This window comes from Dermacentor variabilis, chromosome 9 (genome assembly GCF_050947875.1).
Source record: "Dermacentor variabilis isolate Ectoservices chromosome 9, ASM5094787v1, whole genome shotgun sequence".
NCBI classification, from domain to species: domain Eukaryota; kingdom Metazoa; phylum Arthropoda; class Arachnida; order Ixodida; family Ixodidae; genus Dermacentor; species Dermacentor variabilis.
This window is the reverse complement of record NC_134576.1, coordinates 57359989-57378550: the sequence shown is the minus strand read 5'-3', so window position 1 is coordinate 57378550 and position 18562 is coordinate 57359989. Positions and strand designations below refer to the sequence as shown.

At 43.4% G+C, this 18562-nt stretch overlaps 1 long non-coding RNA gene across 1 annotated transcript in view; it reads left to right on the top strand.

Moving 5' to 3' along the window:
• LOC142558017 (uncharacterized) overlaps positions 1-7744 on the top strand; it is a 32688-nt gene extending 24944 nt beyond the window's left edge. The window contains exons 5-6 of the long non-coding RNA XR_012822919.1: positions 4812-4841; positions 7492-7744. This is a non-coding gene — a long non-coding RNA (uncharacterized LOC142558017). The remainder of the gene's footprint in view (positions 1-4811; positions 4842-7491) is intronic.
• Positions 7745-18562: the final 10818 nt, after the last annotated feature.

Genomic DNA, 18562 nt, shown 5'->3' with positions numbered 1-18562 from the left:
CGGATTCTTACTATTGATGCTACGCCTATTAACCGACTACTGTATCGAGTTTCTGCGTCGGAACGCCGGGTAACTCTAAACGAGGTCATTTATCATCATTGCAAGTGGTCAAAATTATTCGCATATATATGTATGTATATATATATGATGATGGGACTTAAGGTGCCAAAACCAGGGGGTCATAGCGAGGCACGCCGTATTGGGAGACTCGCGAATAATTTTGACCACTTGCGATTATGTAAAATTTATCTGACCTTAAAGGGAAGCTGAAACACTTTTCGAAAAAAATGAGTTCTTTGCGGCATTCTACAGTTTTGAGTCCCCTGAACACGAATATCTGGTTCAAAAAGGGCGGAAACAAACGCAAGCGGCTGTTTTTCCAAGAAAACGCGCACCAGCGCCTCAGGGCATCGCGCGAACACCGCTGTTGCCCGTGATTGGTCGGGGCCGCTGTGACGTCGTTGGCGGTAGTCGCCGGTCGGCGCCGCCGCATGTCTCCGTTTCAATGCGTAGCACCATTCCTTTCTCTCTGGTAGCACGCGGTTCTGCTGTTCTGGCTTCATAGCTGAGTTGCAAGATGGAACGTTCTCGCTGTCTCCGACAGCTTGTATTGTCCCCGTACATGTTTGAACCCACAGTCGATACGCAAAACGATGGCGGCAACAGAGTCAACGACGATATTGAGTGCGCCAACAGCGAGAGCGATGTGTGCACCTTCTCGCGCGCTGGAAGTCTTAGCTCGTACGTATGTTTTTTTTTTCATGTAGCTGCACGTTGCAATGACGGGAAAAAAATGCGCTAATGTGTCACTGGGAACATGCTGCTGGAAGAATGCCGAAGCACTAACTTCTCATTAGATTTACACGGGTGCAATTCCGCGATGTCAAGCACCTTGCCGCTGCTTGTCTAAAGTCCCGTGGTTTTTTCAGCGTTGATACACGATCGCGAACATAAGTGCCGCGTTTCAAAGCGCGCACATGCAGTGCTGTGAGGTACAGTCATGGGAGTTGCTTATCATACACATTCAGAGATGACCAGAGGTATTATATGTGCAATATTCATACTATGGTTCGACGACTTTGCGAGTGCGGCTCGATCAAGAATCGGTATGCGTGCTCCATGCTAGTGTTGACATAAAGATATTAGGCAGTTTTAGCACCGCCGTGTGGTAAACACGATAACTGAACCGTACGTCAAATGTCACTAGGCAAGCCTACACTCCATTTGATACCTCAGGTGCATCGCTGTGGAAGCTACGCTCGAAGTCCGGTCACCAAAATTTATTACTGCGCGCGTTTCCGTCTATGCTTCGCAGCGTGCCAGCGGCGTTTGCTCGCGCGAGCATGCACGTGAAGCTGCCGCGACGGGCTGCAATTAAAAAATACCGAAAAGAAAATTTTTTTAAAAGAACGTGTTAGCAGCCGTATAAGTACACGGATGGTTTCTATGGGTAAATTCTTTTTTTATTTTCATTCCGAACTGAGCTTATATAGGGAAAGCTTTCTGAAAAATCGGGTCAAGAAACACCGAACTTTTTCTAAGTGCGAACGCAGCCACTGCAAGAAGTATCTCAAGCCTCCACAGCGTTGCACTTGATGTATGAAACGGAGTATAGCAACGCTAGCAACAACGCGTTTTCGCATTTGTCGTAAGGCTATCCGGCTACGCTAAAGCTGTGTTACCAGACGTTAATGGCTGCAAATGTTCGTATTTCTCCAGTGCATCAATGTGGGCCTAATCACGCTTTCATTAAACTAGGTGCACCTGCATGTGCTGCGTATTGATGGAAGATGAAGAGAACTGCTTGTGCTGCCAGGAGGTGCAAGAGATTAGGAAAAAACAGAAGCGCACGCAGTGCGCAACAAGTTCAAGACAATTCAGGACTGTGTGCCTCAGCAGGGCAGTACTGGAAGTGGCACTTGCCCAGAAAGGAGTCGAACCGGCTGGACAAGGCAAGAAGTTTACACACAGGTGTGAAAATGATATAGCCAATGGAAAAAGAGTGATGCGGAACAACGCGGAACAACGCCGGGCTTCAGTCGTGCCGATTTAATTGGAATACCGATTGCCCGCATCGTTGTCAAGCTCCGATGATAGTCACTGTCGCGGAAATGGCCCGAGCACAGCACAGTTGATTTCGTCGGCACGAACTTATCTCTTTTCACCGCACGTACCCACTGCGCAGAAAGCTTCTTTTCCTTCGGGAATTTGTGAAACACCACATCGTCTCGCCCGCCTGTGTTCGCGCAGCCGAATGCTGCACAGAACGAGGGCATGTTGGGCACCCTTGGCTGTAGGCACTCACGCAGCATAGAAGGAAAGAACAGTTTACGAAAATCGCAAAACAAACGTGAGCGGCGGCGGCGGCGGCGGCGGCAGATCTCTCGTAGCGTCGTTCAGTAAAGCGCAGGACGGAAAGAGGCATGCCAGCACATGTCAGCACGCCGGTCCGCAGCTCGGTTGGCTCGGTCTCCGCCCATGACGTCACTCTCGCCGGTTCTCTCCTCTGCCAACGTCCCCACCCGGCGCTCCGGGAAGCGATGGGGGCGTGTCCGCGCGGGTGATTTAGAAAGCGATTTCCGCCCGTTATATTAACAAAACGAAAAAAAAAAATTTCGGAACCGTGAATTATTAGGTCTGTTCCCAATCCCAGCAATTCATAGAAATTGAAAACCGTTTCAGCTTCCCTTTAAGCACACAGGCATTTTTGCATTTCGCCCGCTTCGCATAATGGCTGTCGCGAACCCAAATCGTATGCGCTAGCTCAAACTCTACGGCACATCGCCATAGCGACGGGGCCACACGCTTCAAAACTGTCATATTTTTCGCACAAAGAAATACCAGTTCTTATATTTTTATTTCCTCCACACCTGCGCACTATGTAATACTGCACTGTCGATCGGCCGAGTAATCTCATGAGCATTCCCATCAGTACGCTGCAGCAGTTCTTGTCGGTAAACAACATACCATTCACATCCCCAGATACATAGAGGATCACCTGTTGACGCCAGTTATATGCCCTAACTTTATTATCAGGGTGAGCTAAGTAAATCACAGCAAGCCAGATTCATATGAAATTTATTTTTCAGGTGTGTACTTACTAATCAAGTTGACGACTTTGTCTTTAAAAAGGCGACAGTCTCATCAGCTCAGCTGCAATAGACGCTTAGCATGTAGACAAAGACAAATTCTGCTAATTCTGGAATTAATCTGTTGTTTTCGCATATTTTTTAATGATTTATTAGCATTGCGGAAAAATTCTGGCAGTCGTACTGGTCCTAAAGCTACGAAGCAATGCAGTGGACACCTAGCTCTGGCAGCTATATGTAGGAATATATATATATATATATATATATATGTGTGTGTGTGTGTGTGTGTGTGTGTGTGTGTGTGTGTGTGTGTGTGTGTGTGTGTGTGTGTGTGTGTCCTTGTGCTTGTTTGTTTGCGTCCCGGCAAAAAAACAATTACCTCTTCCATGTTCTCCCTACACAAATGCGGACACACTAGTAGTCTCACTCAGTGTTGAGGACAGAAAATCTAGAGTGTAGTGCAAGGCACTTATCTTTACAAGCATTTCTTGTAAAATAACACATTCGTCACCCAGGGGGTGTCAATTTCTTTGTTGTACAGGCGTTCACAATATGTATGCAAGACAGGAAACGGCAAGGGCACATAAAATATTTTGCTTTGCAGGTGATTTCGTTTATTGTAGAAGTGTTCCACTGCGTTTACTAAACACATAGTGGAACAGTATTCTCTATACCTGCTCTATAGCATGACCAGGAATTAGCATGAATGAATTCAAAAAGCGTCCCTTTTGGAACGAGGCAGTGGATTGCATCAAGGTCTGGTCATTATATTCTCCAATGTCCTGGCTATGTTAACAAAAGAAGAGGAAAAGATAAACCACAAAGAATTCACATTACCAAACTTTCAGAACCCCTGCTGGGAATTTGCTTTTATACGCCTCCTTTGTTTGTCGTTCGCCTACATTTGTTCTGCCTAAATTACATTTGCCTCTTATTATTCTCTACTGCGGAGACGTTTACTTTCCCCACTAGTCTCGCTGCACAACCCAGTGACAGTACAGGATTCATGCATTACGTTTTTGCGGTCGCATTTGAGGGTGTCGTCGATCTGATTCAGTGCTAATCGCAGTTTCGTCGAGTGTCATCGTACGACGGTTTGTGTCAGGTCTTTCTTTCATTTGTCTGTATAGTTGATATATAATTAGAAATTGTTTGCATCTCGATCTGTATTTGCCCCTGTGTACATCTTACGGTACTGTATACCACTGTAGTCCGCTATATCTTGCGCAGTGGGGAATTTGTTAGTACTGCGCAATGTATAAGAAGCTGTTAGTTCGGTCCAATCAGGAGAACTGCGTACTTTTGCCGCATTTCCTGAGGCTGCTGTAAATACATTACCTCTTATTTTCAATATTCATAATTATTTAAAAATCGTTATTTATATTTATAATACGAATTTTATCAATGATAATTTATTCCTTTATTTCTTTATAGGAAGCTTCAGGCAAACACTTCACGAAAGCTTTGCTTTACACAGGCGCCAACATGTGCGTTGGATCTGCGTGATCTTTACATCGCTCTATCGTTTTGGTTTCCTCAACTTTTTGAAGGCTCCCCGCTATGTTTCAAGTTCCACTACGACTAGATATATAGTCCTGAAAGCTTGTTGCTACTCCCAAGATACTGGACCCTATTTTTTTTTACAACAATGTCTTCTCGAGCAGAGAGCAGACATGTACATCGAGATGACCACAATATTATCATTTCTTTTTCTTTTTTCAGAGGCTGCCTTGCAAGGAGTAGCTGCGAACCGTAAGTCGTACTACAGTTAGCTTGTTTCGTCACGTCTTGTCTCACCACCAGACAAGCACACTCTCACGAGGGCCTTCGACACCCTCATCTGCCCTCACTCTCTAGTGGTGAGGTAAGGGTGGGCCGACGTTGTGTAGTGAAGGCGAGGGACGTTACCCTGACGATGTATTTATAAACGAGTAAAACACGATCCTCATTGTTGAAGTGCTGAACATTCAGTCAGATTATATCTGAAGGGGGTTTAGAGGGAAACGTTTTGAAGTGCACGGGCTGGAAGTCTTTCTAGCGTAGCTGTCCGTCAAAAACCACTATTGACTGAAGGCATAAATGGCTGTTCGTGTTAGCTGTACCTCAACCTAGTGCAAGCTGCAGCTACATAAAGCAGCAACGAGAGCAGGAAGAGTGACGGCAACTTTTTGGTGTCGCTATCGTAATTTTTTTCCCTTTAACACCATCGGTCAACGCACTCATTCATCCGAAGTAAGCCTCCTGCAATTTACTACTTCTTGCTTTAATCAAGTAGACAAAAACTCCAGTTTGAGGATTTTTGGGCACTGGTAGCCTTTGTTGACCTGTGAACTAAATTAAACGTTAAGGTCAAGAAATGAAATGTGGGTAAATTAACTAGAGCTCTCATTCAGAGAAATAAAAACTTGTTTTATTTCGAAGCTCGCGCATGGCGACGATAGTCGTGCTATTTTATTTACAACAAGCATTCAGCCTTAGGGTTTTAGCCCAACCTACACGACGCCGAGCTGTTGCACTGATTCTCAAGAATGAGCACAGAAGAACAGTAATAAAGGATTTGGACAGGGGAACAGAACACGAATTGACGACAACGTGCTTTCTTTCAACTGATTTATCACGGCAACACGTAGAAATATATAGAGAAATATAACATGCGCAGATTCCAGTAACAGGAACACCCATCAGCCTAGCGGGGCAACCATTTATAAAAAAATATATATCTGCGATTGAAACAGCTTAATGCAAGTGTAACTAACATAGTCTTGGCATTGAACTTCACGAATTTTATTTAGATAGAGACAACAAGCAGAGCGACAGCTTTTGGAGCAAAAATATGCGCGCTAGATGAATGAATGAGTGTTTCTTTTCTACTTGAATAGAATTAATTTCAACAAAGGTGCAGGAGCAAAAGGCGCGCAGCGCCTGACAGGGACTCCTGTACCTGCAAACTACGCCTGTATTATACATCATCTCCTGGCAGTTCATTGGCAGCGAGAGAACACACATAACGTTACATATTTTCACAGTTTGTATAGGAGTTTGCACAAAAACTTACAATAGAATTTGAAAAATTATTGGGCTGCAGTTGGTTCTTAAAGTAGACGGCGAAATAATAAATGTTCCCCATTTCCCTCGTTTCTCTTTTTCTGACCCTGTCGACAAACAGTAAAGCACAGCTTGCACACGTAAAACAGAACAGTACACTCAAATGCAACGTGACGATGAATGCGTATCTATCCACGTAAAAAAAAAGAAAAACAGAGCGATTTATATATATTATATTGCAATAATAACTCTCTGAAACACTGCTTTAGTAACGATACCTTCACGTGGTTTTTGAATGCATTTATAGTCATATTTAAATCAATGGTATCTTCTACCTTATTTGGGACTGTTAGTACTTCGCAGCTGGCTGTTTGCTTACCATAATTAGTCCGTGTTTTTAGTGTCCGTTTAGTGTCCGTTTTAGTGACCTTCGTTAATGTTTTCCAGTATATATAGTGCCATCTTATGTATGTGCTGTAGTATTTTAAAATCACAAATGTCATTCACTTCGAGCATCGTCTACTTAAAAAATGATGGTAATCTGCACAGTTCATAATATGGTTCCTGACAGTTTTCATAAATGCGCAATATCTTCTTTTATAGAACCCTTTTGCTGTTAGTTTTATTTGGTGCCCCATTACAGCATACCGAGTGATAATCTGTAGTCGAGAAGTGAAGTACATATGTTATGTCTCAGCAAGATAGGTATTAAGTGCGCAATTTTATACAAGCATCCAACAGATCGGGAGAGTTCGGTGACTTAATTATTAACATGTACAAAACCATTCCACAAACAGCTACAGAAGTATAAAACAGCATATTACTGTATATAGTATACTGTAGGAATAAATTCAATGGCTTTTTTTCTTGTTTCTCCATCATCTCGAAATATGAAAAGACAAAAATGTTTTATGTTTAAAATAAATTCGTTAAAGAAATTAAAAAGGCGCTTTAATTCGTGTGCGTGTACAGTTGTTGACACGGCTGTCACATATGACGAGCAAGGATAGTCACGTAAACGTAGCGCGAAATGAGAGACACATTGTTGCTTTGTAAAGTATAGACGTATATCAAAATTGCACGTTTTTAATTACGCAAATACCTTAATTTACTTGCGCTACTACACCTTGAGCCTTAAAGTGATAAATTTAATAATTAGTAGTGCATGTTAAACTGCTACCCAAACTATTGGCGCGATCACAGTCTCTAGCAACCTTGAAGAGCAATAATGAAAGTTTTCAATTGATTGTCCGCAATGAGTTCTCATCTAAAGGCGTCTGAAACGAACTTATTTCTATTTTCGCGGAAACACCCAGTTCATAATAATTTCGAATGTCGATCTTCTTTCGCCGTCCAGGCCGGCAAACTTCGGAATGCGTACTGGTCAACGCCGAGCTCAGTTGAACATCATGCAAGAGGTCCTACGCAGGAGCATTCGCCACACAAACTTCAGGTATGGACATGGCGTATGCACGGCTGATTGCGAGAATACTCGTTGCGTTGGGCTCCAAACAGCCTCGAGGCACTTGCAGATCTAGCTGTGCTTTTAGATAAGCTCCTAAGTGTTTGCTTTCTCTACATAGCCGTCATTTCTCGCTTGATAAAGAAAAATGTCGGGACCTAGTTGATGATCTCCCTATAACCTAAGTAGTCCTTGCAGATTTAAGTGCTCGCAAGTTTTCTCGGGGGGGGGGACTCTGCATGCGAATCGAGCGACCGGTCAATTGAATTTTTTTTTTCAACTGGGTCTTCCCTGCTAAACAAGAAGAAACCAGCGCTTCACAATAGTGTTTGCATGTAGTATTCTTCCATGGATTTGAGCATACCATTTCGAACACTAATGAAGTACTTCCAGTGGAGTGCAAATAAAGACTGCTGCGGCAGCGTCCGCTTTCCTATCGTGCTGAACACAAAACAATTATAGGATAAATGCTTGCCACACGTTGCTCGGAGGCAGGGCGAATCGTCTGAATCAGCGGGATGGCATCTGTAGCTTGAGCACTGATGTTGCTCTTGCATACTTCGCAGCTTTTCTTATCGATGGTGCATTCAAATGAATCCAATACCACAGGAGTGGCTACTAACGATGTGTTCTATAGGAGAATGAAGAATGTAGAAAAGCGCGCAAATTTCAACATAGGGTGCGGGGATGCCTTCGGGATTCGGGAACTGCGATTAACTTCTTATTTCGAGCATGCAAAATCGCAAGGAATAAAGTCACGTTGACAGACTAAGAAAGAAATTTGGCTAAACTATGTCTCAGGTGCAAGCTCTTGTACAGATGTACGCAAAGTGTGGAGTAAGAATAGAAGTCGCGCAGTCAAAGCGATCACCTTTGGAAAATAGGGAGGGAGATAGTCTCGAAGACCAAGCAGAATCTTTGTGTGCCAATTCTCAATATGACCTCCAGCACCACGCACATTTCTTGAACTTTACCTAGAAAGAGACAACGAGTAGAACAACATCCTTTGGAACAAAATACACACCAAGTAAAACATGTAACCGTCAATTTAACATAGCAAAATACCACGCATTCCTTAACTTCCTTAATAACTCCGCTCCAGGAGCTGCTCAAATCATTCATGCAATAATAACACTTACACACAGAAAGCTATCCTGTATATATTCAATGCCATATCATCGTCAAAGTATATCCAATCTGCTTGGAAAGAGGCCGTAATACACCAAATTCTCAAAAAGGGCAAGGATCTGTCCTTCTCCCCGTCTCATGCGCTTGCAGCACCGACTGGTCGCCATTACAGGTTATTCGAACAAATAGTAAATAGGCGTCTGCTGCATTTTATGGGGACCACTAAGCTACTCAACCCATTACAATGCAGTCTCAGGGTGGGCGGATCAACAAATGGCTATCTACTTCGCTATATGGAAAATATTAAGGTGGCATCATTCATAAACAATGTTTATCGGCATTTTTAGACAAAGAAAAAGGGTACGATACCTTATGGTGCTTCAAAACTTTACGAATTCTGCCGGCTAGGTGAATTCGCGGTAGCATGGTGAACACCATTGAGAGCTACCTCTCTCAATGCACATTCCGCGTAAGACCTGCGATGCTTTTTCTGGGCTTTTCACCCAAGGGACTGGTGTACCCCGGTCTGGAATGCTTAGTTGTACACTCCCTTTGTTTTAAATATAATTCAACTTTATACAGTCATTCCGGGCACAATTTTTCATGTCCAATTATGTTTTAAATCATGTAATATGGCTATCTGCAAACGAAAGGTGCAGCTTAGTCTACAAAAATCGTTTGAATGGTCAAATAAACCGAACTTACTTAAATCCTAAAGAAAAACTTGCATGGTTCTTGTAAAGCACAGAGGCGTGACGGCTGATAGTTGCTCCTGCCAAGGGCCTGACGTCATTTTCGAGCGAAAATCTAAGGAAGTATTGGTAACAAACCTTTGACACTCAAACGTAAAATATGGTGTATTTAATTGAGCAGCGTTTAGGAAATGGGCCTTCAATAAAGAAAGTACGACAAACTTAAATCATTCCTCATCGACATAGAATGGTCCGCGCCTACGAAACCCTTACCAATTGAATGGTGATGAACCTCCTATCTGTGGCAATTGTGGCAAGACGCGGACGTTCCCAGACGGATTGCTGGGCTATGGGGAAACAAGCAATGAGAGAAAAAAGCATTGTCCTTTAGCCTACTGATATCAAATACCACAACATCCGAGAATGCTTCTGCGCAAAAAAAAACGCTGTTTCGACCGTAAAACTGTTTTGAACCTTCTACAGGACGCTACGAACTTGTAAAGTCGTAAAGCCGAAAGATTCCAAACGTATCCTCACATTCATGACCGCTGTTACGATATAACGCTTTTATAGAGCATATTCCTGCATGCGCTTGCGTTCAAGGGTCGTACTATCGACACTCATAGCTTTTATTATATGATCGTCTCGTTGCAAATCCTTTATTTCCATCGCACATCTCACATATGACGCGTCATAGTAGTGGTTTGGTTACAAATATATTTTACGTACGTTCCGGCGCATGTATATAGGCATCTTTACACCTATCTTACACTAACCTTTCGAAGCTCAGTTCAGCCAACATTGACAGCTCGTCACCGAAGTCCTGGCGCTGCTTGCACAAATACCATTGAGAATCATCACAAATGCTTTACGAATGGCATCGCTGCTTACCAGCATCCCAAACTATGGTGATCGGTTCCTCAGGCTTATTGTACCGAAATAAGGCAGTGGGTATATGAGAGGGTCCGGCCTAATTTAGGACGCAGATACGTGCAGGATACGACATTTCCTGTGTAAATCTTGGAACGTAAATTGACCCACTGCTTTTTAGCTAAATGGCTAAGCAGCAATCGATCAGACTAAGTAAGGATTAGGGTAGTATGACTCTTTGTCGTGCCCTGCTGCTGCGTGTGCAACACTTCAAGCTATGTTCGAAGGAAATAAGAATGAGACGACCTGTTCAGTCCTCTTCCTCCAAATTCCATTTCATCTCTTTCCGCACCCCCAGTATCAGTCGTCTTCTTCCTTATGTTCACGGAGGTTCCGCTTCAGGCACTCTGAACCTGTTAAAAGGCAAGGTAGCCTTGACTTAGTGATAAGGGAGGGGAGGTGGGTTACGACTAGAAGTACAATGTGTCGCTTAGAAGGCATCTGCACGTGAACTCGGGCCGTAATAATGAACTCAAATGAGTGGATGGCACTCAAACCTTCTGTACTTACCAACGCTTTCAAGTTTATAAAGGCGGTTAGGTTTATGAAGGCGGGTGCGTCTTTGGAAAATTCTTTTGTTCGTGAGCACATCCACTACTCATGCATCTCTGTTCATGTAGTCGCCAACACTCTGATAACTAGGAGGCCATGTGAATAGTTGCAAAGAAAGCCCGCACAACACATGGGCTTGTCCGCTAGATTAAGCTTTGTTTTTAATGCGTAAGCATTCTTTGGCAAGTACCCAGCTCCGCAAGCCAAAATGTACACGCCTTGTATCTGCACAAAATGGCGTCATTTCGAAGGTTAAGACTTTTAATCGTTGTGATAATGCATATGTAAACGATCTGTAGCATTTGTTTGATTTGTAGCTCGCACTACGTGGCCTGCATGGTGATCGTGCTGTTCATCGTGGCCCTGGCGCTTGGCTACGTTTCCATTACAAGAGAACGTAAGTGAAAAATTGGATTAAATTTTTGCACATGAATTTGTGCCAGAAGTATGAGCCCAAATGGCTGGATGACGCTCATACGTTCTGTGCTTACCAATACTTTCAATAGAATAGAGCTGGTTCTATAATATGAAGCCGGGTGTGTATTTTTGATAAAAAAATACGCTTTATTCCTGTGCAGATGTGCTGTTTAGGCGTTTCTTGATTCGGTGGCTTACACAGCAATAATTAGCATGCCCTGTTAGTAGTTAAAAATAAGGCTCCGAATACGCGTGAGTTGTCCGCCACATTAAGCCTGCTTTTAACTTCCAACGTTACAGAGCGCGACCAGTAAAATAGCTTGAGTCGAATAATTGCTCACTCCAGATGGCACCAATCCACAACAGCAGTCGGCTGAGCATTCGAGCACCGACCGAAGTACGTAGCCGTCCACGGGTCGGCGGTCATGTGTCACTACTGTCGGCAAGGCGCCCCACCTATCCTAACCTAACCTTACCATAATACAATCTAAACTTAACGAAATGAAATGACTGAAGTTGTTTTATTGATCCCACAGTACTGAGCCCAAATGAATGGAGGGCGTTCATATGTACTTTGCGCGCAATTGCTTTAAGAGCAATCACCGGTTGAGCTTTAAGAACGCGGGTGTGTCTTTAGGTGGGGAAAATCTTATAACTATGTTAGTATAACTTGGTTCTCTAGAAAATGCTGTAATCGCGCATCTAAACCCGTCTGTTGGTTTTTTTCGTGAATATCACCCCATCATTGCAAATGTACTGTAAAAGATGCCGGAATGAAGCGTTTTACGGTTAATATATTCAGTTAGCCGGGAATCCTGCAAGCGTTTGCATGCTGTTTCGCATGCCAACCCCACAAAACAAATGCGGTCCACAGGTCTCTTAAGCGCAAATGAAAAATGGAAAAGCCTCAATTTATTTTAGATTGCATGTAACCAGTATTTTTTGCAGTATTTCTCAATAAGTATATATTAAAAAATAACAAAATTAGCTCACCGATGCGACAGTACGTAAATGGTATGCATACTTTGCCGCACAATAATAGGTGACTGGTTTCCAAGGCTTATTTCAATCATACAATTTATTTCTTAAATCCACGCATTGCCAAAAGATTCTCCAAAGTAACAGAATTCCGCCAGATATAACGGCGCATGTAGGAAGCAACACAAACCTGATTTATTTGTAAATCTTAATTTAGAAATTTCCGCGCCGGGCTTATAGTAGATCCCCCCCCCCCCCCTACCGGAAGTGATGACAAGTAAAGCTGCTATATTTTGCCTCTTATAGGGCCTTAAAGTTCTCACTTCAAGAATTGGTTAAAGACGGTGCACATAATATTTTCGGTGAAACGGTAATATTGATGGGCTCGACGCCATAGCAAGTACTTCGCTCTGATTCGCTGGGATTGAAAGCCTACCCCCGGTTTTTGAAGTGCGCCTATCATCATGAAGGAACAAGGGACCAACTATGTTGATCTTGACGCGTTTATGGTTGCAAATACATTGAACGGTGTCATATAGCTCCCACTATTTCGTTTCACTATTATCTTCAAGGACCGGTGATGAAGACGACAGTAAAAAAAAACTCCAACAGTACAGCTCGAAAGCACAACGACGACGACAGCGCGCCCTCCTCACATGCCCGGGAAGAATTAGGAACATGACGCGCCGTAAAGAACCACGGAGCTATATTTAGCAACGCGAATTAGATTGTCGTTAGTGATGTATGCGATCACATGCATCAGTGTCGGTGTTTTTCATCTCAGAATATAGCTTACAAGCTTGATGTATGCGCAGACTGTAGTGAGAAAGTGCCTGCGTGTTTTTCTCTTTAGTAGAGGCATGTGGTGTTGATGTGTCAACCGTTCTCCTCTAACGCCGAACTTATACGTAAAATAAAAAAAAACCGTCTTCGAAAAAAAAAATCAGCAGCCATTCTCACTGCGCGTACATTCACGAATGTGCTAAGACCGATCTAGTGCGGCCCAGGGCGATACTCCCCAAAACACAAAAGATTGCGGTCTGAGATAGGTGCATCACATCTTATTTCTTTCCACGGTCAATTTTAGGGTTTCAAAACTACTTCTGATCCTACTAAGCGTTTTGTTAGTGATATATGACGCTTTGAGGTGTATAGTGTTTTCGCCTTACTCTCCTTTCTTCGTATATGCATTCAAATCTACTTCACGCTAGTTAAGAGGAATGATTGCAGTTCGAAAAAAGAAGATAAGTGCGTTCGCATACCTCTGGTAAATCACCATGACATATTTGTCGGCTGCAATATTGCGCCCTCTAACGATGCACATGCACGGGCATAGTATAGAGCATTGCGCATGTGCCTCCTCTTCTTCACATGAGAAGTCAATACCAAACCCTCCTCGCCAGCCTGCTCATCAGTGTGGTGAAAAGAGTGACGTGTGTTTCAGCCGTCCTGCGTTGCGATAACTCCGCGCGCGCTCCATTTTTGAAAACACGCTAACCTGGCAGCGTAAACATTAACTCACGCTGGCCTGAAGCGGGAGTATTGGCAGACGTACGATCACGACAACACGTGCATGCGCAGTACTACATCTCCACACCAAACGCCTCCTTTTATCGAGAGAGCGCAGTCTCGCCCGTGCTCGCAGATCCCCCATCGCTTCGTTACTGCCTGCACATATTTAATGTATATCTCTATAAGAACGCACGAAATTCTACTGTGTAGGAAAGGTGCACACAAAGGGCACTACATTAAGACGATCCAGCGTTTGCGATCTGCACGTGCATTGTGTTAATACGCAAGGATAAAATATATGTGCAAATTATTATTCCGCTTCCTACTTCACTCGCTCTATCCTGCGGCTGTCGAGAACGCATGGGTTAAATCCCGCTAATCGCGTCATAAACGCCAAGGATATTTGGTGGAAGTCAAGCATTGAACATACGGCAATGTTTGAATTGCACATAAAATGACTCACCCAAGCGATGCCGAGTCCTTCCATCTTCAGTACACGGGGAAGCTGCACATAGCGTGCTCTAACCGCTTCCTTCTCGTTCCGAGGCACCTTTGCCAGACGCCATGCATGAAAGGTTGGAAAAAGGGCAGCAGTTCAAGGACGAAGACATAGGTCATTGCTATGAACACCGCGGTATTCACAGTACATGCTATGAGCAGCACGACTGAGAAAAGTAATCTTAGTACAGTTCATATAGCTCTCATAAATACGCCTTAACTTCCGTAGGAATAGAATCCCGTGGTAATTGAATTCCGCCGAACGCATAATTTGTGTGCCCTTGGCTAAAAAAATTGCCAACTCTTTCCCTACAGGAAAGTTGGGGTAAGGGAAAATTATCTTGCGTGGACCTCACCTTCGACACATTTTACTAGCGTTCGCTGTTCCGGGCCTTTCTTTAGTATTGAAATGCAGTGTACATTTAATGACTTTATTGTTCTTTATTATTACTTTTATTACTTTTTACTACGGACTTACAATGTGGAGATAAGCCTTAACTTGTAGTGAACCGAAAAGTGGCCCCTCCTTCGACTTTTATGAATTAGCTTGGCTCGTCTATGTACAGAAAAACGACGAAGGGGCCAGCCCGCCATAACGTAGGCGTGTACTTTGGGGATAACGCGGTAGAAATATAACAAATGTGTGCGCAGCAACGTGAACTTATTGCACCACCTCATTGTCTTCAAAGGTGGTTGAAAAGGTCAAAATGTGGGTGGTTAACCCCAGTTATGCCCACTCCTGTGAGAAGCACATATTTCAGAATTTGCAAGGCGGACTATCGACATCGCTCTCACATATCAGGGTTGCTAGAGGAGGGACTCTTACTTTTTGGAGGCTGCTCAGATCGAACAATTGTGCTTCTTAAATATCCACGCGTTTTTGCAATGAACCGCAGCAGATGTAAACACTACCGAGGGTGAACTTTGCGTTGCGCCATAAAAAATTAGGTCCTTAAAAATCGGTTGTCACTCCCCTTAGTTAAATCAAAGAACCAGCAGCGACACAGACGCGCCATTCGGTGGTTATTCAGTCAAGCAACGTCCCGTGTGGCCTATAGTACGTAATATTTTTGACAGATGGGCAGACTCTAGAGAGGGAGATAAAACATCTTTTTTGAAAAGTCCCTGCTGCGTTCGAAATGGGAACGGAAAGGCTGGGAGGCTGGCCCCGCAAAGCTCCCCTTCAGACGCAGACCACTCCTTGATACGTAGCCGCCTCCTCCAGCAGCCGGACAGCCCAAAGCTGGTCTTCTGGGCATTCGCGGACCAGTCTAGGCTCCCAATGCTCAGGGGTTTTTCTTTTAGCATTGTGGTTTATGCTGTGTGTGATGTAGTTTGTAGGTGATGGGCATGCCCACAAGATGTCATGGAGGTCTGTACGGGGTGTACTGTATGCCTTGAAGTGCGATGAGTATTGTTCTGTGTGTATTTGGTGCATGAGTAGTGGCATGGGCAAGGTGCTTTTTTGTCGAAGGCTCGATACCGTTGCTAGTGTTCTAATAATGATTTATCAGGAGGAGGGTATTTAAAGCGCGCGATTTGGTAGTATTCGAGGATTTATCCATAAGTATTCATTTGTTCGCATTGGGAAGCTGCTATTTCTCGATCTGGTTCTGGGGACACCAGTTCTGTTTGATCATTTGCCTAAACTACTCTGCATTCAACGTCAGTTTTTCTTATTTGTGGGTTTGTCTTTCGCAAACTAGTGCGTTGTTTCGTCTAATCGTTTAGGAAGAGTTACATTTTAAAAATTTTTATGTACCCAAAAATACGCAGAATGAACGGGGACGGTTTCGGCTAGTCGTTACTGCACTATGGACCATGGGTTGTACTAAACCAGAAATCGATATAAAGGTAAATGGAAATTCAGGTAAACACTGCATCGTGCCTCGTGATCAAACCGTCGTTATGGTGCTTTAAAACACAAATATTTTAAAACTTTTCTTTTTGTCAGTTCTGCAAACTGTTGAAGATCGGATCTTGTGCAGCCCTGTGCTGTGTATCGCATTCCCTACGCTAAGCTGTGTGAGCTTACCAATAGTCTAAATATACCGGGTGTTATATAATAATGCCTGTTTCCGACAGCAGAATTCCCGTGATTGAGCTGGATTACTTAATGAGGCGGCCATTGCTTGGAGAAGCGATCGAAAATAATGATACACTAATTAACTAGAACAAATAGAACTATTATTGCTGGTCTCAAGGCCCAACTATCTTTTTATTGGCTTTCATTACAAAGGAGGACATTAATATGGCTGTGCCGCACATGGTTAAGTAGTCGCCGCGAGCAGAGCAAGGCAACGACTCTTTCCGTGCTTTCTTTAAAAAGCCGTGAACCGCGTGCTAGTTGGCAAAACATTTACCAGCTTATTATAACGACTGACATTAAACAAGATACATCCCACAGTCGAAGCACAGAAGGCTCTAGTCATTCTTCAAGCAAATACATTTTTCGCCATCATGTAAATAATAAAAAAGTTTATATGTGTTAATACAACTCGTAACAGTATTTGAACAAATATATGGTAACCAACAAAGTTTGCATGCATGATTAACACGGTGCCCAAAAGTTCCACAACATAAAAAATTGCATTTAGAAAGAATACAGTGCCGCAAAAAATGGCATCTGCGTAATACGCATTAACAAATATCAGATATATTCTATTAGGTGTAAAATCATTTCGCTTATACGCCCTAAACTGCTTGTCGCAAAAACCATTTCAATTGTACAGATTCTGAACTGATACCCAAACCGAGGGAATGACTTCCCTCTCGAGTTGAATTGCCTACATGATCGTAAAACTTTAACTTATCTTTTTTAATGTATTCTGTGCCAGTTCGGATCCAAATGAGTTACATCGACTGCAACAAACCATTGTGCGCAAATGGGAAGTAACCAAAGCAAATACCTAGTTGCTTCGTCTGCTGTTCTTCTTTTTTAGGGACAACTGCGCAAAACAGCATGGCTCCCACAATCGTGCACTGTGTGACGTCGAGCTCAACAGAGCACTGGAGAAGCTTCTACACAGATGTATTCGCCAAATAAACTGCAGGTACGAACGTGGAGCATTACGCTTATTGCGCAAGTTACCGTCGCTTCGTTCATTCAATTGTTTTGGTGAAGTGGCACAACAGAGACAAATACTAGTAACGTATACTCGGCACTCGTACGCCTTCTGTAGCACTTTTCGTTTTAGAATTTCGTCCGGCGTGTAACCTTGAGCATATGCGAGGAAACACCGTAATTGCTTTGAAGAAATGTTTACGCGCGATGTGTGATGATTATAGTGATATTTTTTACTTAGAACAGGAAACTCTCCCGATGATGCTTAGCGACAATTGACACTTTCTGGCGGGATATGACGGTTTAGCAGCTACAGCGCTTTGAAAGTAACATTATTTTGTCTTTTTATATTACTCGATGGGAAGCCTGCTTTTCATAATGTTTAACATAAAGCAGCGTAGGGTGCTTGCTCTTATAAGCAACAAAAATTACACTGACAGCATGAAGTTCTTTTTGTTGAAGGCATGTGCACGTGTACCGTCGTACTTATGCAAAAAGCGACAGTATTACCCATTAGTTGCCCCTTTACTACATGCATTGCCGCCACATATCACGTGATAGTGCGGTCTACCTCACCCCTGCTGCTGGAATAACACTGCGTCCAAAGGCGTCTTCGCATCGCTCTATCGTTTCCCTTTCCTAAACTTTTTTAAGGTTCCCTATTATGTTGCAAGTTTCATTCCGACTACTCACCTGAAAGTTTGTTGCTATTCCCAAATTAGTGGACCCTATTTTTTTCTATACATCATGTCTTCTCGAGCAGAGATGTATGTCGAGATGACCACAATATTATCATTTTCTTTTTTCAGTGGCTGCTTTACAAGGGGTAGCTGTGAACCGTAAGTCAAACTGTGGTTTGCTTGTCCCTTCCTGTCTGCTCTAACCACCAGACATGCACACCCTCACGAGGGCCTTCGACACTCTCATCTCCCGTCACACTCTGGTGTTGAAGTGAGGGTGATCGCATGTTGTGAGGTTAAGGCAAGGGACGGCGCCCTGACGATGTGTTTATAAACGAGAAAAATGTGAATCGTCACACTGTTGAAGTACAGAACATTCACTCAGATTGTATGCGGAGTGGTTTAAAATGAAACATCCTTATGTGAACGGGCAGGAAGTCTCTCTAGCGCAGCTGTACATCGAAGACCACTCTTGCCTAAAGTCATAAGTGGATGTTCGTGTTAGCTGTACTTAT